The 27,653-nt window shown below is 38.1% G+C and overlaps 1 long non-coding RNA gene across 1 annotated transcript in view; it reads right to left on the minus strand.

Moving 5' to 3' along the window:
- The window catches only part of LOC103657424, a 102,148-nt gene extending 82,084 nt beyond the window's left edge, over nucleotides 1–20,064 (minus strand). The window contains exons 1-2 of the long non-coding RNA XR_566845.2: nucleotides 19,982–20,064; nucleotides 8,742–8,883 (exon numbers count right to left, since the gene is read on the minus strand). This is a non-coding gene — a long non-coding RNA (uncharacterized LOC103657424). The remainder of the gene's footprint in view (nucleotides 1–8,741; nucleotides 8,884–19,981) is intronic.
- Between the last annotated feature and the right edge of the window lie 7,589 nt (nucleotides 20,065–27,653).

Here is a 27,653-nt window from a genome sequence, read left to right on the forward strand (position 1 = left end):
ATCTAGGTTAGTTAAAATATCTGATCTTGTTTCGGTGACCTTTCTCCAAGTTAAGCATCCTCTCAGTTGCTGTAAACCATTGACTATCTTCCTACATTCCAGTGAGGTTAGTTTTGACAGTTTTTGACAAGTGTTTAGGTGTTTCTGGGGAGCAATGGTCCCCAGATGTCCCTAGTCCAACATTTTCACTGACTTCACCCTGTGGGTATTTTCTACACAACAAAGACAGTCTGGATGCCAAAGTAGACCCTTAGCCAAAGGAAAAGTCCTGACCTGAAAGTAAAGACTGAACAATAAATACAGATTTAAATTTACATTAAATAAAATATGCACAGTTGATATATAATTTTTAATTCCTCCCTGGATCTAGCTTTTTCTATTTCCCAAATGTGAGTCTTTATTGCATGAGGTAAGAGAATTTTTTTTATTATATTATCAGTTAATCCTCACAAGAGTTATATGAAATTGGCAGAGGAGACAGAATTATGGCCACTTTAAAAATAAAGAATTACAGGCTCTAAAGCCTTAAGTAATATGCCTAAGGATATATTTCAGGAAGCAGCAGAATGTAGGTGGAATAAGAACAAATAATTCCGAGACCCTATTATACCTCAGGCTTTTTGTGTACATTAACGCATTTAATTCTCACGACAACTTGAAAGTTAAGTCGTATCAGGTACAAGGGTGGTTGGGGATGGAGGGCTGCAGAAAACAGATTTGAATCCAGCCTTGCCTGACTCTGAAGTGCAAGTTCAATCTATATGTCAGGCTGCTGGTCAAGGAGAGGAATGTAGGAATGTGTGTGGGGGGGGGGGATCGGTTAACAAAATGTAGGGGTCTCAGATCAAGATAAGGCATTTGTGAGCTATGTGAATTTTAACATGTCACTTTGTCCCTGGGTCATCTCCAATTGATTAATACAAGGGATTCAATTACATGAGTTCGTAAGAACCTTTAAATGGGCTAACACTGATTCACATGGTCTTTTTCCTAATAAAAAATGCGGCATCCGCTAAATTTACTGTTGGCCGTTATTTACTAAGACTCCATCTATACCTACCTGTGCCCAAGAAATTCCACCCCAAGTGATGTTAAGTGGTGATCTACAGAAGACAGGTCCAGGAATACGTACAGCCGTTCTTTTAATATTCATAATATTTATATGAATGAATCTCATGAACATAGTGACAAAGCCAGACACAATATAGGTCAATATGGGATACTACATGGTTTCATTTATATGAAGTTCAAGAAAGGGCAAAACTAATCCACGATGAAAGAAATCGGAATAATGTTTATCTTTATCTTAGCGGTGCTGCGGATGGGTATCCACTAGGAATGGGCCCTAAGGAAGCTTGTGTGGTACTGGAAATGTCCTAGCTATTGATCGCATTGGTGGCTCTCAGGTGTATCCATATTTAAAAACTCACTAAGCTGTGTGCTTAAGCTTGGGGCATCAGGCTATGTATGCTATATCTCCATTTAAAAGTTTTTGAAAAAATAATAAATAATTTCTTCCTTAAGTTATGATAGGAAAAATCTAATGTCTTTTACTATCTCTGCGGATAATCTGGATAGTATATTTAAAATAAAGTATTTTTTATTATTATTCTTGTGTGGATATTTATTACTAATGTATAAAATAGTGGACCATCAAAAGAATAACATTTGGGACTTCTTGAACTGGCAATTGATTCCTTTCTACCTCTTCTGCTACAATAGAATAATTCAATTCACAACCACAATAATTTATGCTAATTTACATAAAATAATGCTGTTGCATACCATATATGCAAGAAACAAGCTTGACTAAAATAACCTGCATTTAAACTAATAGCTAAATGCTTTTAATATTTTCAAGTTGAGAAGACCAATCAATACTTTGTAGAAACCACTAATTAATGGAATTTTCTTATCTGAACCCTTTAGTTGACTTTCCTTTATTAAGGAACACATATCATTTCTATGGCAACTAAGTATTTTTCCTGTCTGTAAATGGATTCCATTCCTATTATTAAAAAGACATGACATGAAAAGAAACTCGCAATTATTTGTTCAGTCTACAGTCCTGTGTAATGTATTCTGCATTAAGTCATCTTTAACCGATATTGGAAGCTTCTGTGTCAGTATGTCAGGCAGTATTTGGCATGGATGCTGTAGCAAGAACCCAATTTATCCATGTCAGAAAATAAGAGAATGTAAAGCTCACTAATGTTCTGGATGATTTCACCAAGTATTGGCTACAGAGACAGTGGAAAATAAAGTATCTTCTTTCTGCCTCACTTCTATTTCCCTATGGCAGCATGTTTCCATAAGTGAGTAACAGATATGCTAAAATGAAGCTCTGTCATCTAATAAGACTGGGGAACTTTGTGTTGAACAAAATATAAAAGACTTACCAGGGTCTTTAATCAGTTAATGTACACTGTAAAGCTGAAGGAGATTTACAGTGTTTTCTAAGTTTATTTGACCATGAAAACATTTTATGGAATAAAATTTTCAGAAAAAAATGTTTTAAGAGTCTCATTCTTCATTTATATTGAAATGGTTCTTTACCATCTGCCTCCATTTGTTCTACCTTCACAGTGTGTGTCTCACACACATCAGCCTCGTATGCTAATTAATAAACATAATCACAAGCTAAATTTAAAGTATAAGGAGAATTGGGGTTTGTAAGCAGCTTTTAGTAGGGGAATTTTTCCCCAAAAAATTTATAAGTGAAGTCCCAAAATAAAAGGATAAAATGGGGTTGCCTTTTTGATGTGAGTATTGAACCCTCCATTCACCCTGCCACTCCTCCCGTACCCCACCGTTCCCCATTCTGAGACTCTTTTTTTTTTTAAGATTTTATTTATTTATTTATTTGACAGGGAGAGAGAGAGAACAAGCAAGGGGGAGCGGCAGGCAGAGGGAGAGGGAGAAGCAGGTTCCCCGTGCAGCAGGGACCCTGGGATCATGACCTGAGCCGAAGGCAGATGCTTAACCGACTGAGCCACCCAGGCGCCCCCACCCTTTTGAGGCTCTTATGTGGAAACCTAAACTTCCAAACACAAAGCCAAGAAAGCAATGACTTAATCCAACCTGTTCAGTTTCAGTTTAAGGAGCTGATGTATCGAGAGTGACCTGCAAGCTGAACTCGGCAGAGGACGTGGACGGTAGTATAGGGAGGAGAATCCGAGAGCCCAACTTTTACTTCACTGCACATTTCTTCATGTCCTCCTGGTACAGCATTTTATATAAAGCACCAGGATATGTAAAACTAAATGCAAAGCATATTCTTCTTTGGAAAAGAGTGAAATATTTATTTCAATATGTAATTTTACATTCTTAAAGCATTTCAGTAGAAGTAGCTTTTTTTTTTTAAATAATTTTTTATTATGTTATGTTAGTCACCATACAGTACATCCTTAGTTTTTGATGTAATGTTCCATGATTCATTGTTTGCGTATAACACCCAGTGCTCCATGCAATATGTGACCACCTTAATACCCATCACTGGCTAGCCCATCCCCCCACCCCCGGCCCCTCTGAAGCCCTCAGTTTGTTTCCCAGACTCCATAGTCTCTTGTGGTTCATTCCAGAAGTAGTTTTTGTAGGGAAGACTTTGTGGTGAGCAGTTTACAATGGCTTCAATCCTTGCGATTGCCAGAAGTTATTTTCTATTTCTTAAAGTCTATGTATTTCAGGGAAGGGCTACATTTAAACACAACGTGAAGATAACTTTTCTTGTCAATTCGGTGGTTTCAATATTAATAATTAGAATATTCTATAACCATATTAAGATGACTTAAATAGGGGCGCCTGGGTGGCACAGCGGTTGGGCATCTGCCTTCGGCTCAGGGAGTGATCCCGGCGTTATGGGACCGAGCCCCACATCAGGCTCCTCCGCTATGAGCCTGCTTCTTCCTCTCCTATTCCCCCTGCTTGTGTTCCCTCTCTCGCTGGCTGTCTCTATCTCTGTCAAATAAATAAATAAAATCTTTAAAAAAAAAAAAAGATGACTTAAATAATGGCTGAAAGTTCTCATAGATATTTTCTCTACCCAAAAGGGACTGCAAATAATTTTTGTTTAATCACTGTGGATTTAATAAGACATGTTGGATAATTTTTTCTCCCCATCCTGGCATGGGGTCCTTTTCTACATCCCTTCTCAAGTCCTGGCCTGTGCAATGCTAAAATAATAGAACTGAATCTGTACTACATTGGAGAAAAGCAAGGTGGACTCAATTAGCCTAATTATTCATTGCAATTACACCACGAGAGCTAGTCATTATTACCAAGAAAGACATATGCTAGCTTTGTAAATATTTCACTCTCATGTGGGAGGATCTGAAATAGCACCAGTTTCATCCCCTCCACGTTCTCCTCGTGGACTTCCAGTTCCAAATGGAAATAATTGACTCTGAGAATCAAGACACCAGGGAAAGGAGAAGGGTTAAAAAGCCTGAAGCTTCTGTGGGATGAGGACAAGGGAAAGAGACAAAAGAGAACACGCGGATCATTGGAAACTACATGGGGAAAATAAATAATTGCTCTATACCATTACTCAGAACTGTCTTAATAAACTAGTAATGGCTAGAACAGTGGTCGATTACTTATTCTATGCTATCATATCCAGTTATGCTCCTTCCTCTCAGCCTTCACAATAACTACACCGAAGTGAAAGTGGCATTTTTACTTCAAAATGTGTTAATGTTGAATTAAATGTTAGAGAACAAATATCTCTCAGTTGAAATATTAGGCAGTTAATGCAACCAAAATAGTTTAAACCACCTATTCATAAAAATACTAAAATTCTAACAGTACCTTGCTGTATGTGGCTGGAAGTTTTCAGTTTGGCAGAAGTGGATATTGCTGCCTCCAGAACGATCTCATTATTTTGATACTGTATTTGCTCTTTCCCCCCTGACAATTTGGCTTTTTATAACCTTGTTCTTTTGTGGCATTTCTCTTGTTAGTTGCATTGTGCACTTTATTTCTCACCGGAAAAGAAGTCTCTATCACTTTGGATGTCCTTTAGCTACCATCTCTCAGTATGTTAAATAACTAACGGTCTTGTGCTTTCCAAGCACTCAACTTCATTGAAATAACTGCATAATACTGGTTCCTCACCAATAGTGCTATACAAGTTTATGGTGTCTAAGGCAAATTATCTTTAAAGGAATAAACGCAATGACATGATTTATATACTATTTGGAACAATGAAACACATTTCCACTTCGTTAACAAAATCTCAGTGCCTATGAACTGGACTAATTTGTTTTGCTAAGGAAAGATGAAGAAATTAAAATCTCTGTGTGGATAACATAAGTGACTATCAGTTCAAGTATAGAAAAAGAATAGTCAATATTCTAAAGAAACAGATATAAAGTCTGGAACTAAAGAGGTAAAATCCTACACATTAAAATGTAATACTTACAATTTAAACCCATAACTGTAATAAATTATCAAAATTTGTACAGCTGATTCAATTTTGTGTCGTATTAAATGTCTTGGTATAACAAAATAGCAGTGATTAACCTAACAAGGTTCTGAACATACAAAGTAATTAATCGAAGTGAATTGTTTTTCTTTAGTTGTATAGAAAAACACTTCATAAGGAAAACAAGATCTATTAAAAGGCCATGGGCAAAAAGTTCTTCCAGAGATTGAATTCCATTATAAATGGATCATTAATGTATTTTAGAATTTTCTAATGCAAGATAGTGTTTCATGAAAGTTACCCAGAAGTTTACTTTGGGTTGAGATATTTTTATAGGATTAAAATATGATCAGATGAAATGTGATGTTATCATTTATTATAGCACACCAAATACTGAACTTTAGGTTATAATAAAACAAACAAACAAACAAACAAACAATTCCAGATGCCTGGGTGGCTCAGTTGGTTAAGTGACTGTCTTTGGCTCAGGTCATGATCCTGGAGTCCCAGGATGGAGTCCCACATCAGGCTCCCTGCTTGGCGGGGAATCTGCTTCTCCCTGTGACCCTCCCCTGTCTTGTGCTCTCTCTCTCTGTCTCTCAAATAAATAAAATTTAAAAACAAAAACAAAAAACAAACAATTCCTACACATAGCCTTCTCAATTCTTTTTTTTTTTTAAGATTTTATTTATTTATTTATTTGACAGAGATAGAGACAGCCAGTGAGAGAGGGAACACAAGCAGGGGGAGTGGAAGAGGAAGAAGCAGGCTCCTAGCGGAGGAGCCTGATGTGGGGCTCGATCCCATAACGCCGGGATCACGCCCTGAGCCGAAGGCAGACGCTTAACCGCTGTGCCACCCAGGCGCCCCAGCCTTCTCAATTCTATAAAAGATTTTCTTCCACACACTGAGACACATTCTTAGAAATGAAAAAGAAACTTTATATTCGAGGTTTTAGTATCAGGACTCTAAATCTAGACTCTTAATGGACCTTTTCCTACATTCAATGGCATTAACTATTATCTTCATTTTGAGCTAAACTGAAAACAAGATTTTTCACTCATTCATTTACTTAGAAATATTCATTGAATATATATTAGTTCAACATACTGAAAGAAACCCAAAGGTAAATAAAGTAGCATTCTTGACTTGATAGTAAAAGAGCTGAGTCGTGAACATAATGATTCTGATAGAGGGTAGAAGATGGTCATTGCTATAGGAGGGATGAAAAAGCAGAACTCTCTGGGTGGTGGAGAATGTTTCTGGCTGAGAGTTTCAAAGAAGACTGAAGTGGAGGAGGTGAGTTTGAGGAGGACAGTAATGGAGATAAACTTGAGGCATCTTAAGTGGATGAAATGCCTTGAGAAGAGTCACATGGGCAAAAGATCGGGAATGTTTAGGGAAAAAAAATATTTAAATTTAAATAGCTCTCTGAGACTGTTGATAGCAGGTGACAGATTAGAGCTATATTGTGGAAGTCCCTGAGAGGTAGCCTAGAAAGAATGAACACTTATTCATTTATTTTTTAAGTGGTAGGGAATTACTAAAGGTTGGAGAAGAGGTGGGATGATCAGAGCTGTGCTTTTGGAAGAGGACTCTGGCTGCTGATGTCACACAAAATAAAATCCTATCAACCCTCTGATTTGAACCCTTCAGTGGCCTCCCTTCTCCTACCACTCTCTTTACTCATAAACTTGACCCATGCTGGAATCCATACCAATCCATCAACACAGCTGTCACACTTCCAGCTTCACAGCTTTTGCTCTGGCCACTCCCTCAGCCTCGAATATTCTTCCCTCAAATAGCCACATGGCTCACTCCATCTATTCATAACTTGCTGCCCCATCACTTTCCCAATGAGCTAATGTGACCACTTTATTACTCACAGCAATCCCTATCTTGGAATCACTACTGTAGAAGGCCCCGCATATCATAAACACACACAAAATAAGTTTATTGAGATGCCCATGGGTTCTCTGTCACTCGGGATCCAGCATTAGTGCTCATCCTCATGGACCTCCAGTTCCAAATGGAAACCCTAGAGGTCTAGTCTTGTGACAAGCACCATTCAGACTAGTACCTGTGTCTGAATAAGCTTAAAGTTTGTGTGTTGAGTCACTGAAAACATCAGATACAGATGTTGTTTTCAGAATAGAAGATGAGCAGAGCACTCAAATAAGAGAAAAGACAAATTCATTAACTGGTCAAATCTTCTCTTTTAAATACCATGAATGCTATTTCCTGCATAAAGAAATATATTTTTCTAGTGGTGGCAAGCATCCATTTTCTTTTTTTTTTTAATTTATATCCAACTAGCCAACATACAGTACATCATTAGTTTCAGATGTAGAGCTCAATAATTCATCAGTTGTGTACAACACCCAGTGCTCATCACATCAAGTGCCCTCCTTAATGCCCATCATCAAATTACCCCATCCTCCAACTCCCCTCCCCTCCAGCAACCCTCAGTTTGTTTCCTATAGTTAAGAGCCTCTCATGGTTTTTCTCCCTCTCTGATTAATTCCCATTCAGTTTTCCCTCTCTTCCCCTGTGGAATATAAGAAACAGTACAGAAGCATCCATTTTCTTGCTTTGTTTTCTAATTCGTTGTTCCAGAGACACTCACACATTGGCATAATTTTACAAATGGCAGTTGAGAAAGTCTGCAATATTAAATAATTCATATTACTCTAAAATGTTATGTATGTATTTCTACATGTCTATATATGTTTATGTGTATATATAATCCTGACAACATAGGTGAAATGTAATACTGATTATTACAGCTCTTTTACTGGAAAGAAGCCATCCTTCCTCTAGCTCTGAGTGAATCCAACAAGCCTCAGAGCAAAAAAGTGTGCAACTGTACACAGTAAGCCTGTCCAGGGACCTGGTCACGCCCCTGGGGCACAGAAGCCGCATGAGCTCAGGTTCCATCGGCTCCATCCCAGAACACTCTGCCTTGGTCAAATGCCCTGAGAGGCTGTCGAGAGTGCCAGCACCCTCCGCTCAGTCATCCTGCCTTGGTTCAGAGCTACTTCTCCACGAGGACCTGCTGCACCATGAGTAGGAAGGTGCTGCTAACGTGTGGGTTCTGTTGATACGAAGCACGTGCGGCCAGAAAGCAGCTCAGTGACCTCTGCTCTGCTACAAGCACAGGCTGGATCTGTTCGCTTCACGATCTGAGGGGAAATGGTTCATTTGCACCGTCTCCACTAGAGAAGCTAAGCCTGAACTTGCCCAAGTCGACAGTAATCTAGGAAACCAGAGTTCTGAACGTTAGAACAGTGCTACCTGGGAAATGGCAGAGTTCACCTACCAGCATGTTCCGTGGACTCGGTGCAATCGCCTGGGTTCTCCCCATGCTTGGTTGCTGGATTCTCCTCCTGCTCACCTTCAGGGCCTATAATAAACTCTGGTCTGGAAGAAAGGAGGCTGTTCTCAAGGCTGTCTGTGGGCTCCTGAAACAAACAGGACAAGCGGCCAGGTGAGCAGCCCGTTGGGGATATAAAGAACGGTTTTGCTTGGTTCCACAAAGATCCATTGTGTGCCTGCTGTGTCCCAGCCCTGTGCTGAGCCCCGAAGGACAAAGGCACAGGCCTCAGAAGAAATGTGAGCTCACTTCCGTAATTATGTCTAGATGAAGATATCATCTTCATGATTATGTATGGCTGAAGATATCACTTGAAGAATTTACAGAAGTCAAAATATAGGAAGTTATACAATGAAATCAAAATACGTCATAATAGTTCTGCTTACCAACAATTTATCATATATGCCCCTGTTTTTGTGTTTGAACACAATACCTAAAATTTTTTGTTCATTTCAAATGTAAGTATGGCTTTAAGTTGGCTTTTGACAAATCTAGTTGTTCCTGCTGAACAAAGCAGTTTCTCCAAACTTAAGGTCATTAAACAAAATTATCTGAAAATTTCAATGGCTTAGTAATGGTTGCCTAATTAGGCATTACTATCAGTAGAACACAAATTATATAAAAACCTTGATTTTTACCAACACAATTAGTGATTTGTTAAAATGAAGGCAATAAAAATAAATTTTATGGAACAAATGTATAATAAATTATGATTATGTTTGCCTTTTCAAAGTTACTCATCTGAATATCAGTGCATCTTCAACAAAACATGCAGATGTGTGCAATAAAAATTAAATTCAGTCGTATTTTTATTAGTTTTAATAAGGTAAAAATCATTGCTTAATACATTTAAAATTTTTTATTATGAAGATACTCTGTCAAGAAGAGAAGATAGAACATAATTCATAAAATAGTTTGTTGGCTGTTTCTGAATTTTAAGAATTTAGATATAAGGTATGTGAGCTTCCATTTGTCTTGCACGGGTCTTGCAGAAGAGAGAGATTGGTCCATGTACTCCAAGAACCTCATTTCTTTCCTAAGAATCTTGACGGATATGGGTGCGTATGAGGCCTTGAGAGTCATATGGAAGCAAAACAAGAGGCAGTCTATTATCTATCTCTGTGTTTCCTTGGAAAGAAAGACAAGTCACAAGGCGCCACTAGGACCTGAGCTTTACAATAAGCAAGTTACGTCACCACAGATAAGCAAATAAAAAAATAAACATTTATTGTAGAGAAGGGAACTAATATTTACTGACTGCACCAAGCCCAATTCTACTCCTTATTATTATGTGATAGGAACAATTCTAGGTGCAATATACATGTGATCCAATTAACATTAAGGAAACACTGTGAAGGGGCGCCTGGGTGGCACAGCGGTTAAGCGTCTGCCTTCGGCTCAGGGTGTGATCCCGGCGTTATGGGATCGAGCCCCACATCAGGATCCTACGCTATGAGCCTGCTTCTTCCTCTCCCACTCCCCCTGCTTGTGTTCCCTCTCTCGATGGCTGTCTCTATCTCTGTCGAATAAATAAATAAAATCTTAAAAAAAAAAAAAAAAGGAAACACTGTGAAGCAGGAGTAATTAGTCCAATTTAAATAAAAAGAGAAAACACAGTCTTTAAAGATGGCAAGTAATCTTCCAGGAGCACTGCCTGGTTGTCTCACATAAGCCTCATTATTTCTTAGTTCTTTGTCTTTCTTTTCCTTCTGTTCCATAGGTCTTGGAGATTCATCCCCCTCTCTTCTCCTCTCTGTAGATGTCTCTATACCAAAATCCTTGTCCTCCGAGTTTGACTGTATCGAAATGGCAAGATGCAATGTTTCTGACTCCCTTCATTCTTTTTGTTCCCCCGAGAGACCACTTTCTCTTCAGATTTTAAGGGCTTAAACATAAGTCATGATGGAGAGGTAAAAAAGTAATAAATAATAAAAAGGATAAATGGGGGAAGTCTACAAAAATTACGATTTTTGCTGTCTTATTGCCAAAGTGCCTGGTGTGTAGTTTTTGATTTTCTATAAGGTGCAAAATGCTAAGCTTCTTTTTTTTTTTCCTTTCTTCTTGATGAACTTCAACATTCTTGCCCTTCTTGACACTGTTCCCTTAACTTTCAATCATTGTCTTTAGGAAAAAGCCACTAAGCAACCTTCCTTCTCTTGTTGGTGGATCTTCTACCTAGTATGAAAACGCCACCAGAGAAAACGGCACACACATCAATACTGGCAATATAATCAGTGTTTCTGTTGTCTCAGGCGGGCTGTCTGCGTCCTGGTGAAATTTTAAGCCAGGTGATTTCAAGTTCACCAAGCCTCCATCTTGTCTGAGAATGAGTCTTCTGGGCATTTCCTCACAGTCACATAATGAATGGGTGGCAGCCCTGAGGTGAAAGTTGAATCTGTCAAATCCCAAGGCCATTCTCTTTCCTCTACTGCCCAGCCTCCTTTGTGTTGCTCCTCCTCAGCCCCTCCGTCAGCTTGAGTGTCTGTGGCCCAGGTGACTGACTCTACTGCCCACAGAGTTGTCTGTGTTTACGTTGGTTCTCGGGTCTAGGGTAGGATACACTGGAGCACACAGGAGGTCTCACAGAGGTCCTCCCATCATTCAGCGTATATTGAATGATAGTCACCTACAAATGCTCTTAGGTTCACGTGGAGGAAACCACCTCCTAAGCATACAGAAAGCATGAGGGACAGATGGATAGGCAGCAATGAGGGAAATAACATGTCTTTTTGAGTATCTTATATTTCTAGCATATATCCGAATGCTGTCCATGGTGAAAATGAGGCTAGGGAGCTTTACCTGTTGCTGACACCGCAGGGACGGTTATGGCTGAATGTGTGAGCAGGAGCCAACCCACTAAGTGACGATCCTGTCTTCCTGCCTTCTGCTTGGGCTCAGCCATGGAATGTGTAAACATTCAAGTAGCATTTCCTGAGAGTCTGTTTTAATTTTTGAAGTTTCTCTGAAGTTATGATTGGAGCATTAGCTTGAAAATCCAATGTTTCAAATTGATTTTAAAAACGTGAAGGAAAAAAATGTTGTTTTTTTTTTTAGAGATAAGGGCATAAGGTATTTGTGTGGGTAGTCTTTTTCAGTAATAAAGTAAAACTATAATATAGTAAAAATAAGAAATCACAGACCCAGAGAGACCTGGGTTCAAATTCTGACTCTGTTTTTATTATATGACATTGTGTAACTTATACTCTAAAGATTCTGTTTCTTCAGCTATAAAATAAAAATCATAATATAACTTCTAAGAATTTTGTAAAAATAACATGTCAAAGTGCTTAGTACAGTGTGTCTAGTAAACTGCATCCAGTAAATATTAGTCAAATCTGAATCTGACTCTATTCTGGAGATGAATCGAAATATAAATAACCCACAATGAGTTAGGCACTAGGGTTCTAAAGATGAAGAGACATTATTTAATTACTTGAAGTTCATTACAATTTACAATGGGAGGCCTGTAAACCAAGAATTACAAAACAATTTAACCTATGTTCAGGTGATATTAAGAACAACTTCGGGGCGCCTGGGTGGCACAGAGGTTAAGCGTCTGCCTTCGGCTCAGGGCGTGATCCCGGCATTATGGGATCAAGCCCCACATCAGGCTCCTCCGCTATGAGCCTGCTTCTTCCTCTCCCGCTCCCCCTGCTTGTGTTCCCTCTCTCGCTGGCTGTCTCTATCTCTGTCGAATAAATAAATAAAATCTTTAAAAAAAAAAAAAAAGAACAACTTCACTGCAAGTATATAGCAGTCAGAGCACCAGCTCCCTTCCTCTTGAAGTCTTTGATAGAAATATGCATCACACAGTGAGTTGAAGAAATGTGTTTTACTCAATGTAGGACACTAGGGAGTTTGAACTTCATGGAACATGACGTTTATCTGGAAAGACAAGTCTAGACTGCTGCTTTTCAATGCGCAGAGACCATCCCTAATCTCATACTTAAAACTTGGATTTTCCCCCCATGTGTTTAGGAAAACACAACCCTGTATACACTAACTAATGTGAAGCAAGAGCGGGTTTCCCACATGCTTGAAGCAGTTCTGTCCGAGACCCCAAACCTGCAGGTCAGGAAGGCGGGAGTTTTGAGTGGATGGGCAGACAGGTCAGCCTTGAGGATCTGAGCAATACTTAACATTCTTAAGGTAACAAAGCTATCAATTTGCAGATCCAGGTTTATCTAGTTCCTACATACTTTATGGTCAAAGGTCTGTTAACATGAAGTTTTCAAGGATGAATCAACATCATTAAAGATCCAAACTGTGGTAGATTGACGAAGAAGGAGGGGGGGAGAAGGCAAGTTAGTAACTGTGCGTGCAGTGCAAACATGGAAGGCCCCTTTGACGTCTTCCTCTACTTCACCGCACCACAACAAATCAGTTACTCTTTCCTATTAAGTTTACCTGAGTAATGCTAAGCCATATTTCAGAGAGCAGATAAGTGCTTTTGGCCATATAGCAGAGGAATGATCCCTTCTCAGATCCAGAAGAGACAGAGGCAGCAGCTGACCTTCCCAGGGATCTAAGCCTTTGCCCACGCTGTGCTGACTCCTCTCTCAGCCACCTTAAGCTAAGTTATGCTTGATAATAAACAACCTCAATGTTCCACTGCCTTACAAAAACAGTTTCTTTCCCCACTCGTGTCTTTTTTGGGTCAACTTCAGCTCTGGTCCCTATCTTTTTCACTCTGGGATCCAGGGTGTACATTCCATCTGTACATTCTGGTCTTGAGGCAGAGGGAAAATAGAGCTGAGTCTTCAAACTTCTGCTCTGAAATAGCACAATTTCTATTAAGCTTCAAGGGCCAAAGCTGGTCACATGACCAAGACTGCCATCAAAGGGCAGGAACTATGATCCTCCTGCAGGAACAAGCCCAACAGAGCGAGGCCCAAACTGCAGTGGCAATAAATATTTTCCAATATTCATACACCGGAAATACTGAAATCAAGCCCTGCTTGGATATTTCTGGATATTCTAAAGTGGGTCTGTTTTCCCAAGGGACTGAAAGAAATCATTTAAGAGAAGAGAGATTTCCACGGAGAAACTTGGTTCGGTAACAGATTACCTGGAACAAAGCAGCATAATTGTTCAAACACAGACGCTCCTGATTCAGACAGCTAGTTGCAAATCGTATCTCTATTACTTCCATATTAGGTGACCATTGGCAAGTTCTTCAAATTATACACTTACCATCTGTAAAATGGGAATTTTTTTTTTTTTAAGGAAGGAACCTCTTCACATCAAAGTTTAAAGACATGTAGGGCTAGGGTCCATAAACAGTCTCTCAGCGGTATCAGAAGAAGGAGCACGTGACAAAGTAGTGTCCCAAGCTCTGGTGGCAGAGGGTGGTGGGGTGGCATTCTGGCACTGTGAAGCTGCCCCCTCCTGACTCACTGCAACGTCTCCTCCCCCGCCAACGCTTTCTAGGTGTTAGCAGAGCTGCCCACCGTGGCAGGGCAGCACGCGGTGACTCTGGTCGTCACAGTAGCGGAGGCTGTGCCTGAGGAGCAATTTGGTAACAATGGCATAGCTGACACAGCAGGTGGGACTTGCTGTTGAGCCTATAAAATACACCGTGGCTACTGCGGCAATAGTGGAGAGCAGGCGCACGTGGGGAGAGAGATCACTAACGGAAACTTCGGTGAGAAAATCTTTTATGTTCCTGAAAATCTGAAATCCTGGATGTTACTGAAACACTGTACTCTACCAAAGTGTTTCTCTGAAACACAGTTTAAACTCATTTATCTTCTGTTTGAGAAAAATGGTACCTGCCATCTTTATAAGAAGGGCACAATTGAGCTGATAATTAGTTGGACGTAAATGAAGCCCTGATGTTAGAAACAACTCGATCTCCACAATCAGTAAACCAGCCATCAATCATCTCCCATGAAGGCATTCAAGAACAGATTGTTTTAAAACTGCGTTCTTCACTCATAAACTGCCAGCTTCTCAGGTGTTGGGCCTAGCTCTCCCGAGCAGGTCCCTTGGGGTCAGGCCACTTTGAAAACAAGAAAGACAGGTTCTGAGAGCCTTGCCTTCAGAGCCCTGATCTGTCCATCTGGCTTATGAGCCCTTGTAGGAACCTCAGTTCTGAGTTTGGAGGTCACACCCCTTGATGATATTCCCTCTGAAACCCATCCTGACATTAAAATCATCCTGGTTTAATTCTCCTCCCTTCCAGCCTATTCTTGGCCATTCTGTGATAGACATCTACTCTGGTCTCCTTCCCACTACTAATTGGCCGGTGGTTTCTTGGGCCCAGTAATAGAAATCCTGCTTGGAAAGCCCTCAGCTCCCCTCTTCTGAATTTTGTCTGCTAAAGCATCTAGCTCATTCTGGCATTAACCTTTTTGAGTGGTGACAGTCCCTGGAATGTGCCTGCAGGGACTGTAGAAGATCCTGTTGATTATCCATTAGAATTTCTAATATTATCCTACACCACTTTTAGGATTCTAATATTCTAATAATCTAATTATTCTGAGGTATACACACACACATACACACATACATGTATAAATATATACATACATGTAAAATATATACATTTTATTATTTACAGATATTATGTATTACATATATTTATACTATAATGTTGCATTATATTTATATTACATATAATAAATATTAATATATGTGGTAACAATTCTAAAGAGATGGATTCTCAGCAGAAATACAAGGATATTTCGGGTGAGTACAGTGAACATGAAAGGCAGTTTTACTGTTAACACCTCTCAGGTGCCGATCTGTGACACTACTCAGTCCACATGGACACACACAGTGTGTGGAGCTTAGTGATTACAGTGATTCTATTTACTGGAGTGGTCTGAGCTAATTGTGTATTTAAAGTGTGTGTCATTGAAAGGCCTCAGGCTCTGGTAACTGCATAAACACACTAAGAGGCAATTATGTGTAAGATAGTCATTAGTATTTTATGAGCTAGTAAACAGACCACATTAGGCTTCATTTCATGACCAGCTTTCAATTTCAATGTGGTGATTATAACACACACACACACACACACACACACGTGCACACACGCGCATCTATCCTTTACAATATGGAATGTATTACTATATTTCTGTCCACTTAAAATTATTTTTTGTGTTTTATTTTTTTAAGATTTTTATTTATTTATTCGAGAGATAGTGAGATAGAGCACAAGCAGGGGTGACGCAGAAGGAAAAGCAGACTTCCCACTGAGCAGGGAGCCTGACGCGGGGCTTGATCTCAGGACCCCAGGATCATGACCTGAGCCAAAGGCAGACACTTAACCAACTGAGCCACCCAGGCATTCCTAAAATGGTTCAAATTTAATGGTGAAGCTTGCTTTGATTAAAATATGTAAATTATTTTTTAAAACTTCAGCTGATATTATTAATTCCTTTTGCAATGCCACTAAAGCTTAATTTATTTGGTCACCATCCTAAGACATTAAATCCCTAAACCTAAGTGACCATTTTTGCTCCATTAATTAAGTTCTTTATTAATAGGAAACTGCTCTGGGCTTAAGTTAGTGAAATAAGTCACTTAGAGAAAACATCCCCAAAAGTAAAAGACTAATGAAAGGCCAACATAATCATATCTGGGGTTCATTATAAGTGTAATGCTTGTAGTTAATGATCTGAACTTTCATTTGGAATTAAACATTGGATTGCTGACATGTCTTATTCATCTAAGCCTTGAAAATGACCTTCCTCTTGAAAAAGCACAGACAAATTACTATTTCCATGTTTGTCTTTGCTCATTTTGCCACAGTAAAGTAAAAGTTAACAGTACTCCTTATTGGGGGACTCTAAAATCTAGCAACTTAAACTGTATTCAATGCAACAGTGCTTTTGGCATCCAGTGAAATCAAATGGGGCTACGATTGTCAATGTGCAAAACATCCTATTTGATAATCTCAGGAAAATACATTTAGACCATTCTATTTATAGACATTTTATAGATGTACCAGTTCTGATAAAGCAAATGAGAAATGAAAAGGTACCCATACATAAAACTTAAAAATATGCTATAAAGACAATTAAAATGTAGTCACTTATTTAGAATATATGTTACAAGTGCCTACTACCTGTGTTGTGGTAGATTAATAAAAGCAATCACAAGCTAGTTGGAGAGATAGGAAATAACCAAGAAATGATTCTGAGCTACTCTCAAAAAATCATACTTGTTTATGATTAAAAGTGTTTTCCTTTGGCCATGATCAATAGGATATTGAGTCTATCATATATGTTAATGACACAATGGTTTTCTTTTTAATCAGAAATACTCCTGGGGCGCCTGGGTGGCACAGCGGTTAAGCGTATGCCTTCAGCTCAGGGCGTGATCCCGGCGTTCTGGGATCGAGCCCCACATCAGGCTCCTCCGCTAGGAGCCTGCTTCTTCCTCTCCCACTCCCCCTGCTTGTGTTCCCTCTCTCGCTGGCTGTCTCTATCTCTGTCAAATAAATAAATAAAATCTTTAAAAAAAAAAAGAAATACTCCTAAGATATCAATGTATAACTACTAACAGAAGGAAGACGTGAATAAGACTCAGACATGATAAAGGAAGGAAGAAATGGACACTCTGCAGCATATTTTCTTGTGCTTGTTCTTGCTTCCTACATACAAATATTTTCAAGTTACATCTCTGTATGTGTATGCGTTTACCAGAACTGTTCTTGTTTATAAATATCTAGAAATTGTTTATTGCTAAATATCATGGAAAAATGAACTTTCAATAATTTACCCTGTGAAATTTGCTTCTGCATTTTTTAAATGTCGATGAGATTGCTTTTTAAATCACTCCATATGCCCCTATAAAGTCACATGTTTGAAATTTTAGTACTTAGAAAATGTTTCTTCAAAACTATGAAGCTCCGTTTTGCTGGCAATCTCTTTCACTGTTTCTCTTTCTGCCTTAAATTCAAGGAAGTTGAGTCAATGTGAAACTGAGTCACAGAAACTCTCACCTAGGCTTAGCATATTTTCTTCTTGTCCCCATTCTACTTGGTCCCCTCCATTTCTTTTTTACTGATCTGAAGTATGCTTGCCATTGACTATGTCCCGTCAAAATCTTTTTTCGAAGTAAAATAATACACATAAAGTAAAGAAGAACAGATTTTTAAATGGATAATAAACTAGAGCTCAGCAAGAGTATACAGTGGTCACATTCAAGTTTAATTTAATGGTAGAAAGAAGGGGAGAGGAGAAGAAAGAAAAAGTGAATGAACCACGAGAGACTAGACTCTGGGAAACAAACTGAGTGCTTCAGAGGGGAGGGGGGTGGGGGATTGGGATAGGCTGGTGATGGGTATTAAGGAGGGCACATATCGCATGGAGCCACTGGGTGTTACACGCAATGAATCATGGAACACTACATCAAAAACTAATGATGTACTGTATGGTGACTAACATAACATAATAAAATATTATTATTAAAAAAAAAAAGAAAAAGTGAAATAGCCAAGCTATTTTCCAAGAGACTGAGAAAACCATGAAAACTATAATTTATAGTGGTTGATGAAATGCCCTTTTAGGTCTTACTTTGGAAGGGGATGGGGGGGGTCTGCTAATATACAGACCAGCCAAATTCTTTGAAATGTCACTTACCATGAGGACTTTTTTTTTAAACATCATATAATACATGGGATATGAAAATGTTTGATTTTATATCATGCCTTCTCATGTATTATTTAAAAATCAAAATCATATTGGAAGATGATGAAATCTCCAAGTTATCTTGTTAGAAATTCAGAGAGTAAAGCATTTCACAAAGCAAATTCTAACAGCAGAAATTATCATCAAAAAGAACCAAGTGTCAAATAAATTTCTCTTTCTCGAAGACAGAGCAATAAGGCTTATATGCGCCAAGCCAAATCATTCCCCTGCTCTAAGCCTCCATGACTCTCCATCACAGATACTAAAAAAAACAAAAAAACAAACAAAAAACTAAATTCCTTTGCTCGATATTTAACAAGGTCTGTAATCTGACCTAGTTTGCATTCTAGTCTTTTCTGCTTTCCCACCACCCCTTTCAACCCTTTCCATGGACTCTTATGCTCTAGAAACACCACAGGACACTCATTTCTCTGACCACACTGCAGGCAGCTTTATCTGGATGCTTTCTCTAACGCCTTTTGTTCTTCAGGGAATGCTCTTCCATACTCCCTCCACCTCTGGTTAACTGTGGCCACTCTTTAGATCATAGGGCACCTGAATGCCCTGGGAATCTTCACAAGGGGCTCAGCCTTCCTCCCATTGCAGGAGAGAAAGATAAAGTTAGAGATGCCAAGGTAGTTGCTTTTCTTTTTCTTTGTAATAAAAATGGACACTCCTGATAGTCTCTGCCTTTTTAATCTGTGGATACCGATGCAAAAAAAGAGGAACCAGAAGGAATTTTCTCTGGTGGCAGAGGTAGTTGCAGCAAGAAAAAGTTCCCAAGGTTGCAATGACGGTAGCGTACTGGGCATGAGCAGGAGCTCATTCTCAAAGCATGATTGCGGGTCTTCCATTGGGCTGTATTGCCTTGTGGCATGGTTCTCTAGCCTTCCTGGAGATCACGGAGAGCCTCAGTATCCTTCTTGCAAGTTCCTCGTTTGCTCAAATTCATGGGGTCAGTTTCTGAAACTAGAGATCCTGGTTTATAGAAGTCCATCGAAATCCTTTCCAAAATTATTTAGGGCCCAGGTCAAATTTCACCATCTCTGTGAAATCTTTGTTTTATACTTCTAAGTGGAAAGAATGTCTCTATTCTATAAAAATCCTGTATATTTCTTATAACACTCATTACCTTCTGCCCAGATATATTTCTTTAGAGGCTTTATCTTTAGAACTATAGTGTAGACCCCTTGAAGGCAGAGACTATGCCACATTCGTTGTATAACCCTGACTCACAAAAGCTGACATAGTAACTTTCAGACGGCAAAGCTTGTGACTGATTGAAGTGATTGAAAGAATAACTCAATACAAGATAAAAGTCTTTATGAAAGAGTTTTGACTGGACTTACTAAGAGAAGGTTATCTACTTAAGTCATACGTATCACACACAGTAAACACCAAATAATACCATTTTATTAAGATGTTTCATATAGATGCACACATATGTATATGTATATATCTTAACAAGAGTTGACTTCCATACTTGACCTACACAGAAACTGGCACCAAGAGAATCTGCCCTCATCCCATGTGAAGAAAACATACCTCAGGTTCTCCAGTTGAGAACAAGGGAGGAATGACTGTTCTCTTGAGAAACTGCAGACGTGTGGGTCAGCATACTTCTGGTGACCCTAGAGAGATGAGAGAGTGAAGAAAATGTGATCGTGGTGTTTGTTACAATGCCAAGGGGCATTAGGGCGTAGGGGGTAAGAGCATGAATTTTGGCGCCAGGTTATCATGATTTGAATTCCAGTCCTACCACTTTAGAGATATGTAGTCTTGGGTAAGTTATTTAACAACTGTATGCCTCAGTTTCCTCCCCTGGAAAATAGGCACAATAATGGCATCTACTTCATAGGAATTTTATAACAATGAATATTTTAGTGTATGTAAAATACACGGAGTCATCATAAGTAGTACCTAAGAGAGTAAGTATTTGGTAACTCTTAGCCAGCATTACTATGTCTAATGCTTTACCTAATCTGGTTTCTGTTCCTTCATCTTTGCTACTTGTGACCCCAACCCCTGCCTCCCAGTGCATCCCTCCATCCTGTACTTCTGTTCTTGGGAGAGCTGCCATACCCTCGGGAGTTTATAGTCTCACCATATAGCACTGGTTCCATTGATGTTGGTGAGCTAACCTGGGAACTTAATGGCTATTACTTTCATGAAAAATGAACTCATGCTCCAAAGTATTGCTATAAAACTACTTTTTAAATGTAACTATTTCATTAGGATTAAGTGATGTGTCATGGGGTAAAGGAGAGGGGCGTCTAACTACAGACTCTAAGGATGGTGTGGTTGAGAGATTAATGTTTCTCTCCAAAAATGAATAGGAATTTAAGCAAAAGGGAAACAAGTTCTTAAAAAACAATATTCAAAATGCTCTAAAATGTTTTCACAAACCCCATTCCTTCCATTAAATAACTTTTTAAGTAATTTGAATTTCAAAAGAAATTATTGTGGAAGTTGTTTGTAAGAAGTAAGTTAGGCTGATTTTACTCTAGGTATAAGCCATTTAAGAGCATTATTTCAAAAAAGAAAAAAATTCTGTTTTCTTTTCCTTTTTTTTTTTTTCCAAAAGACAAAGTGAAAAAAGCTGTCAATTCTACCACACTATGGATAAAAGAATCTGTTACACAAAATTAAAGTCATTACTACCTTTTGGGCAGATTTATGGATATAAAATTTATTTTCATTTTATGCAAAATAATTCTGTAACGCTCTGAATCCCAGTTACTATAATGGTAGGACATCCAGTGAGGAGTAATTATAAAAGAGCAAATAGTAATTTTATCATTTGGGACTTCATGTGCTCCTCCTTATTTTCCATCAAGCCTTGGTTAAAGATATTCAGTGACTTCCAAACAAGTTTGTCCCATTTCTAATTTTAAATCTTGGTGTTCTGACAATGTTGCAATCTGGTTGCACTTATTGGATTATCTGAGATGTGATGGATATATTATTCAGCACAAACACAAAAAAAATCATATTTTCTTGGTACCACAAACACTGTTTTAATACAACCATAATAAGGGATTTGCATTTATTTCAGTTAAAAAAATTTAAGTTGGACCTCAAATAATTGCAGTTTAAGTTGTTATTTTCCAAGCTATTTTAAAGTAAGTCAGTGTATTGAAATGAAAAATCAAATGTCTTTTAGCAAAGAATACACAAGCAGATTCATTCTATTAATTTCCATTAACACTTTCATTACGGCATTCTTATTTCTATGAATTTTATGTAATTTCCCCTCATTTTCAACAGGAAATAGCAATCAAAAATAAATAAATAAATAAGGTTTCTTTCTGTGTAAATACCCATAACTGAGATAATATAGTTTTGGAATTTTTACCATAGATTTCATGACTACTATTAAAGTTATTGTCACCTTGAAAGTGTCCAGCATTAACTTTGAATCAGAAACATTTGTTTCATGTAGATTTGTATACTGTGAAGTGAAATATATACCCTCTAAACCAAAGGTTAACTCTTTAGCAAACAATGTAATACAATGAAAATGTAATTTTAATTAAGAATTATTCAATATAACTATTTACCAAAAACATCAGAGCATCAGAGGAAGGTGAGACACATTTATCAAATATCTAGTGATTTTAGAAATTTTATATATGCCAGTTAATTAAATCTTCATCAAAGTCCTGAGAAGTAGGGATCATACCTGGTTTACGGAGAAAAGAGAGAAAGAAGGGAAAAAGCTAAGACTATTAATAGGATAAGAACTATTCAGTCCCACCAGGTGGCTGGCAGAGTTAGGAGTGCACGTGAGACTGCCTTAAGGTGGATCCCAAACTCACACTCTTTCGTTGCATTTTTAAGCTTTGTTTACAGCAGGCTGATGCGTTCCCACGTGTGAATTGCCCTTGATCTAGCTCAGAGCAGTGTAAGAAAGACTTATCAAGATGAGACTAGTAATACCAACTACATTACAGATACCTAGGGGGAGAATTCCATAAATTCTAACATAAAAGCTGATACTTTATTGGAGAAAACACTTTGCTTTTGGCTTCTATTGTTAGTCTTTAATAAATCAGTTATAAGGCTAAAAGTCAATAGCCTTATCTACCCACAGATTCTTTTCCTGTTCACCTTATTCCTTATCTCATTATATGCAGTGCCCTTCATTCTTCCTATCTGAATTCCAAATATGAGGGAAAATAAGTTCAACATGATAAAGAACCAAGATAAGGAAAAATTCACTATTGAAAAATATAGTAGTGACGGAAATTTAATTGTAATGTTCCTATGTAGTTTGGAATTGAGAGCTAGGTGTCAGTGCTGCAAGATTTGACATAAACTAGCTGGTACTACCTCTATGCCTCTGTAGGTTTCCACCCAAAGTTGAGTCCTCGCTGATCTGACAAGATCAATGCTGTCTATAGCTCTTCTTGGTTAATGATGGTTAAGAAGATGGCATTTGGCTTTAACTCTATTGTCACAGCATCAACATTTGGGATGAAGCTATCACAAAGTAACCATTTAAGATAAGTCATTTAACAATCAAAGAGGTGAGTAAAGAAGAGCCTATCCAAACACCCCATTCGTTTCACCCGAGAAATAAATGACAACAAAATCATGATAATATTTATACAAACTATCATTTTAGGTTTGGAGATTTGGGGATTACCATCTTGGGTATCTGGATTATTTGGATTGGGGAAGAAGGGGAGAAAGGAAGACAAAAAACAGGTTTAGTGCTTTCTTATGGCTTTCACAAGCAAGTGGAAAAGAGGCAGAGAGGGCGCGAGATCAGCGCCTCCTTGTCACACTCCAAGGAGGAAGCACACACCGGGTGGTTGAGTCTGACCTCTGCTGACCTCTATCATTGTAGGCTGAATTCACACAACTGGAAAAAGTTTTGGTTTTGATTCCAAGAAATCTGTTAGCTGCAGTTAATCCAAGTGTTTTCAACAAGAACGGTGCATTCTTCTTGTTCACAAAATTACCCCAGAAGTGCTGGGGGTTTTCACAAATCTATCAAAGGAAGTTTTGAATGCCAGTTTTCACCATAAGGTTCATTCAGACAGTATTTTTAAGCAAAAGATACTTTAGAATCGATAGTATTATAGTGAAACAACATGAACAAAGGAGATAATAATCTTAAACTCAAAATTAAAAGCTATTGGATGTGTGCGTGTCAGTTTTCATACCAAACAATTGTCTTCAAGAAGCAGTAAGTTTTCTTTTTAATAAAATGAATCAAGATTAAGCATACTTTCTTTGCTTTAACTAAGAATCACATATTTTACTAATATCGTATCAAATACATATAAAAGACTGATGTCATTTAAAATTTTTATTCTTAGAAGCCTTCAAAACAATATATGACTTCCTCTGTTATGTCATGTTTATGTGCTTTGAAAATAAAAAAGTTTTATTTTAAAATTATCAACAGCAGGCTTAATTTTTATTCTAGATAAATTTTTAGAATAAATTATTAATGGTTTACTACCTTTGAAAAATTAAATCAATGATTGGTAAGAGTATGGTTCACAGAAGCTGATAGGTCAAAAGAATGCTATGAAATGTAGGGTTAGTTTGGGTCACAATGTTGTGTTTATTATATGTCAGGTATTTTCCTTGGTACTTTAGATATATTGACTCATTCAATCCTTAAAATAAGTCTATGTACACTTTGTTGTTTCTTCTTCTTCTTCTTCTTCTTCTTCTTCTTCTTCTTCTTCTTCTTCATCTTCTCTACTTTAGAGATGAGGAAAGTTAATCCAGAGAAGGTAAATAACAAAGGCAAACCCAAATAGCTGGTAAGAGCCAGAGCCCAGGTTCAAACCCTGGCTCTCTGGGGCCTGAGCTTGGTACCCTTAACCTCCATGCTGTCTATACCACCTTTCACTCAGTTGCTTGATTTTGAAACCATTTGAAGAAGTTCCTTGCAAGATAATAACTTAGATTTGAATGATCATACTCAAGTATGTTAATCAGTGACCAGAGAAGGATCTTTCATAATATGTCACGAAACACCCATGGACAGGTAGAATTCCATAGTTTATCCTCATTTTGTCATGTCTGACTTTCTATCCATGAGCTTTGCGAAAAGAAAGCACTATTTATCAAACTTTCAGAGCTCCAAGCATATGTGTGATAGCTAACATACAAGAGAATGTTAAATTAAAATTCAAAATGGCCTTGACGGAATCAAAATTTTGACTTTTTAACAAGATCAACACTCAATTTCTGCTTGGAGATTAAAAACAACAATAACAACAAAAATAAGGAACACACAAAACAGAACGAAAAAGACAGTCTTGGCAGCAGTTGACTTGAAAAAGATCAGAGTGCTTTAGTTGACCGCAGATTGCAGCAACCAAACCAAAGATGATGTCACCTAACAACAGCTACCACCACCAAACCCTTTCTCCAACATGCCAATTACATGTTTTTATGTTGCATTAACAGAAAAAACATTGTTCAAATCAGTTGAGATTTTTCTCCATCAATGTATTCAGCACTAGTCAGACAATGCCTAGAATACTGAATAAGTTCTAGATATGGTATAGGACAAAGTAGAGAGAATTTAGAATAATTTAGGTGGGAATGTTTAGAATCTTGTCTGAGTATTATGCCATAAAGGAGTGGTTGGAAAACTCGAGAAGGGAAGATCTAATTGAGAACAGAAAAGGATTTTTAAATAGGAGATAGTTCATGTGCAGGAGGGAAATAGACATATTTTCTCTCATGTTTCGAAAGGAAAATATATAAGATCAATGGGTAGGAGACGCAAGAAGACAGATAACATTTAAGTTCAATAATGTCAATGCTTGTCTTGTGAGAAAATGAGCTCTCCATCCTGGAAGGTAAGCAACCAGAGGATCAATAAATGTCAGCCTATTTTTGTGGAGCTCTCTGATTTGAGAAAGAGTTTAAATTAAATGACCACTGAGGTCCCTTACAATGTTAAGATACTATTAATTAACCTCTTTCCACATTACATCTCTATTTTATTCTGTACCTGAATTTTTACTAAATGCTATTTCAACTTAATTAAGGAAATGAAATATTTTTGTGAATTTAGTAACCTTAATCAATAGTAACATCAAGTGTTAATATATTTTTAGAGAAAAATTAAGTGAAATAATCAGTGTTCAAATAAACTTTTGTCTAAAAGTAAAATCCTGTGATAATCTCCAGATTTATTTTTTTTTAAAGATTTTATTTATTCATTTGACAGAGAGAGAGACAGCCAGCGAGAGAGGGAACACAAGCAGGGGGAGTGGGAGAGGAAGAAGCAGGCTCATAGCAGAGGAGCCTGATGTGGGGCTCGATCCCATAACACCGGGATCACGCCCTGAGCCGAAGGCAGACGCTTAACGACTGTGCCACCCAGGCGCCCCTCCAGATTTATTTTCTAAATCACAACACAGTGGAAACTTAATTTTAAGATACACATTTAATGAATTGGTATAAAGAAAAGATAAATTAATGGGATGTTAGTGTGCCTTTGTACCTCTGAGGGTTTGTTATTGAGCAGAAAATTTATGCAATTAAAACAATTGTCTACTTTATGCTCATCTAATTTTGTGTTTGACCAGAACTAAACATGCTTTACAACACATCTTTGAAAAGAGATACTATAAGAATCTTCATCTCTCAGTGCAGTAGGATAATTATAGCTTCAAACAGAAGAGTCAAACTGTAGCCATGTTGCTGTTTTAAAAGTGTACTTTTGAATAGTCATTGGCATCTCATCTTTTTGAAATTCTTGCTTAATATTATAAATGAAAGATTTTGCTGAATCGGAACCTCCCACTTGATCTTTGCTAAAGGGACTAATGGCTATGGAAACAAATGCCAGCTGAGCTCATTATTTTAAATGCAAATGTTTGGCTGAATCTACATCTCAGACCTGACAGGCAACACCTGACTTTTTTAACAATTGCTCGGGACTGCAAAAAATCAGTTTTCTCCAAATGCAAAAGGTGACTGCTTCATAATGCATTTACGATTTAGCTTAGTTTCTGCAGTTTGATTCTCATATATTTTAAATGAGATGGGAAAAAGTAGTGCTTATTTTTTTTTTCCTGAAACCAACAGATAGCATTATGTAGCTTAAAAATTCCAAATCTGATTTTAAGAATGTCCTAACAATCTAAAAAATACAACTACCATAAAGAATGTCACATGGGGACCTTTCCACATATATTCAAACCCAAGGAAGAGTATATGTTTTCTATGGCTCTGAGAAGCATTTAGAGTATTCAAGTTTTATCTTATTTATTAAATCCATAAATTGCTGAATGGTTTGGGGATGTACATAGAATTATTTCCACAATGAAGAAAATACAGCCCAGGAATTTTAATACTTATCAAGTCACTAAAATATTTTTATTTTGTTTTTAGTATATCTCTAAACTGTGAGGCCAACTTTAACTCAGGATGATATGCTGTGTCAAATTACAAAGGTCATCACGATGTGGGAAACAAAGGCAGAAGAAAAATTATTAAATGTCCTTGCTACCTACAGCCCACTGACAAGTCCTTGAAACAGGCAGAGTGAATTTCTCTAGGGACTCAACTGCCTCAATGTTATTAATACTTTGCTAAGGGCAAAAGGCAATCCTAGCCTGACACCCCCCCCCCAACCAGGATCCTGTAAGTCTACTTTAACATATAAAAATTTCCTTGGAAACCTCCTTTATCTCTAACCCCCGCCCCAAGATACAGGTTGGCAATCATCCCCCAAGCATATGGCCCACGATATACATCTGAAGGGTCTCATGACTAAAGTTTTATTAGACGGTAATAAATGACCTTTTCCCCAGAACAGCTAGCCCCCTCAAGGTCCTGGAAACCTTGCTTCCAAAATTCCTTAGAGACTTATGGTATCCCTAACCCCCTCCCAACTTAAGGGTATATAATGGGCCACTCCTTATGACCCCAGTGCAGCTCTTTCTGCCCACGGGTCTGTCCCTGTGCTTTAATAAAATCACCTTTTTGCACCAGAGATGTCTCAAAAATTCTTTCTTTGCTGTAGGCTTCGAACCCTAACATCTTTCCTATATCAATCACAGTTCGGGATTGGAAAATTCCTTCACTATTTCTCCTCCTCCCCTTCCTCCTCCCCACCCCCTGCTCTCCTCCTCCCTTTCCTGTTTGTCCTCCTCCTTCCCCTCCTCCATTTCCTCCTGTTCTACTTCTAGTTCTTTCTCTTTCCCCTTATTTTTCGTCCTTCCTCCATCCC

Source organism: Ursus maritimus, unplaced genomic scaffold (genome assembly GCF_017311325.1).
Source record: "Ursus maritimus isolate PB19 unplaced genomic scaffold, ASM1731132v1 scaffold_29, whole genome shotgun sequence".
Taxonomy (NCBI): Eukaryota; Metazoa; Chordata; class Mammalia; order Carnivora; family Ursidae; genus Ursus; species Ursus maritimus.